General features: G+C 59.2%; 1 protein-coding gene across 1 annotated transcript in view; it reads left to right on the top strand.

Annotated features, from left to right (window-relative positions):
• Positions 1 to 228, top strand: part of LOC110029375 — a 25,301-nt gene that overhangs the window by 14,430 nt on the left and 10,643 nt on the right. The gene's annotated exons all lie outside the window — the stretch shown is intronic.

The following is a 228-nucleotide window of genomic DNA, read 5'->3' as shown; positions in this document are numbered from 1 at the left end:
CCAGGGACCAAGCTTCCCAGATTCAAACTACCAAGAAAAGGAAAACCGTAGCTTAGGGAGACTGACACGGCTTCGGGAAGGAAGGCCGCGGGCATAAGGAAGGCAAGGACGAACGAGGTCAACTTTCTCTCGCGTGGAGGAGGAGGAGCTCGGTCGGCTCGAGACCGAGAAAGGGAAAGGCCAGACACGCGAACGGGAGAGGGAAGGGAGGCAGAGCTCGGGTGCGTG

Source organism: Phalaenopsis equestris, unplaced genomic scaffold, assembly GCF_001263595.1.
Source record: "Phalaenopsis equestris unplaced genomic scaffold, ASM126359v1 Scaffold000568, whole genome shotgun sequence".
In the NCBI taxonomy this organism is placed as follows: Eukaryota; Viridiplantae; Streptophyta; class Magnoliopsida; order Asparagales; family Orchidaceae; genus Phalaenopsis; species Phalaenopsis equestris.
The sequence above is the reverse complement of the archived record's forward strand: the minus strand, read 5'-3'. Positions and strand labels throughout refer to the sequence as shown.